This window comes from Apis mellifera, linkage group LG4 (genome assembly GCF_003254395.2).
Source record: "Apis mellifera strain DH4 linkage group LG4, Amel_HAv3.1, whole genome shotgun sequence".
NCBI classification, from domain to species: Eukaryota; Metazoa; Arthropoda; class Insecta; order Hymenoptera; family Apidae; genus Apis; species Apis mellifera.
In genome coordinates, this window is record NC_037641.1 from 5,453,487 (window position 1) to 5,455,926 (window position 2,440).

General features: G+C 25.2%; 1 long non-coding RNA gene across 1 annotated transcript; it reads left to right on the forward strand.

Moving 5' to 3' along the window:
• Window positions 1-605: 605 nt before the first annotated feature.
• LOC113218744 lies at window positions 606-1,589 on the forward strand. Its single transcript, XR_003304594.1, has 2 exons — window positions 606-668; window positions 752-1,589. It is a non-coding gene; the product is annotated as an uncharacterized LOC113218744 (long non-coding RNA).
• Window positions 1,590-2,440: the final 851 nt, after the last annotated feature.

Below are 2,440 nucleotides of genomic sequence, written 5' to 3' on the forward strand. Positions count from 1 at the left end.
TAATATTTATGAAAGATATGTATATTTATATGTTCATATAATTTGTATATACAAATATTGTACATACATATATTTGTGAAATATTGCATAATTCATAAGATATTTTACCAAATTTAATTCTTAATTTTTATCCATAAAATAACCCTGGTTTTTTGAATGTATCTTTTTACATCTAAATTGCAGCTTTATACACGAGCGATTTACAGGAACAAAAATAGAGAAAAATATTTGCAAAACTGCAGAAATATGTTCTCTCAATTGAAATTTAATTCAATATATCTAATTCATTCCTCTCCCTATCTATAAAAGCCAATTATTTTTAATATTTTTAATATATTTAAATTTTCAAGATTTTAATTTTAAAATTAAGTTCTTTTTATTCAATAAATATATATTACTTTAAGATAATACATTGAGAAAACTGAAAATTAATTACAAAAAATATTAATATCACATTGCCATGGGAAAGAGATGAAAAAGATAATTAACTGTACTATTTAATTAGAAAAGAATAAAGTTGAAATGTTATACAGAATGTTCTATAATAAAGGAGGAAATTTTTGAAAATTGATTCAGTCCCTAAAAAATTTAAAAAAGTTTATATAAACATATTTAAAATACAAATGAATGATATTTTACAAATATTATACTCAACTCATAAAAATTAAGTATATATAAATACATTCATATATTCATTAATATATATATTAATATATATTCATGTTTATATAAATTTCTTTCATTGTTTTAGATGCTGAATGAGATTTCCAGAATATTTTCCATTTCCTACGGAACATCTTGTATAAACAAATTATGTAATTGAGCGATCAGTAAATCTCAGGTATTAACATTCTCAATCTAATAGTTTAACAATTAATAACATAACAAATGTATCATATAATAAATCACTGTAGAAGAATTATAATTATAAATATGTATTTTACTACATACAAATAAAATCGATTATAAGAATGAATCGACATTAAAAATCGAGGCAGTAATATTTTAACGGAAAATGTTTGTGAAATATTTATAATATTGATACCAGATTCAATGAAAAATAACTATAAAACCGCATCGTGCGATTCAAATAGCCTCCTACAGCGATTCAAATAAACCAATGAACCGAAAGCTAACATGAAACGTTACTTTGGAATTGCAAATAACTTATTCGGTATAATAAAATTTGAATCTTTATAATGAATTAACGATAATAATGTATCTCTTTGAATAACAATCAGAGATAGGGTATATATTAAATTTCATATTAAAACTTTAAATTAAATTAAGTAAAATTCTAAAAAATAAAAACGCTATTTCGCTAGTAATTTTATTTCTTTTTTTTTTTTTTTTTTTTTGTTTTTTTCCTTTTTAATATCTTCGAGCACTTTCATCATGTTAAGCGAAAAAGATTAACATGGTAAATGTGATCAAACGTAAAACTTTAATTTGATACACGAAACCACAATGTTACAAACAGAATTGTCAAAATCGAAATACATATTCCGAACATATTTCGCCAACATTACAGTTAATTTTATTAGAATTATTTAACATCACGCAAGTGATGTTAATAATGAAACAGGAAATTGCTAACTGACAAATAAAATTCCTCTGATTAGTAGAGTAATAAAATTTGATATATAAACATTTACGTTTTAAATAACAAGTCAGTATAAAATATACATTATTATTAGTAATGAATTATTAAATTCTTAATAAAACTAGCAATGTTAATAAAACATTGGAATATGCTTTTTTTTTTTTAAAAAACTAAATTTTTTTAAAAAAACACCCGCATAATTCGATTTTGATAATAATGTGATCACCGAATCATGAAAGCATTAAATCATTGCGAATTGGTATTTATCAATACGAATTTATTAATACGATGTTCATCAAATTTATTATTCGAATTTTGAAATATCGAATCTACATTGTGGCCATTCATTTTTCTGCAGACCTATTTAAAATAATTGAAAATCTAACACAACCAAACGACATTGCTCGATCGTGATTCTTTATCTCCAGGAATGTGTGTAGCACTCTGATCACTTGACTCATAGAGCACTGAATGGAATGAAAAGAAAAAGAAATACAAAGAAGGAGTAATAAAGTCAAAGCTCAGAAAAAAAAATGAAGGGATCAAGAGAATAGAAAACGTGCTGTGCACGTTCTGTTCCAGAAGAATTGAAATAAACGATGAGAAAGAAACGACATCACTGTGTTATGCTACGACGACTTGCATCTGCCTCTAGACTAGAAAGAAACGTGCCACATTGAGACACGTTACGTTTTATGGGGGGTAGGGGGGGAGATTGGGAAAGGCTTCTTTCGAAGATAAGAAAAAATATATGAATCCTGTCATCATTCTGGATACTTCTCGAGATCTTGTTTCACAAATTTCCTCGACGATTTTAGACAAGAACTCTTCTTATCG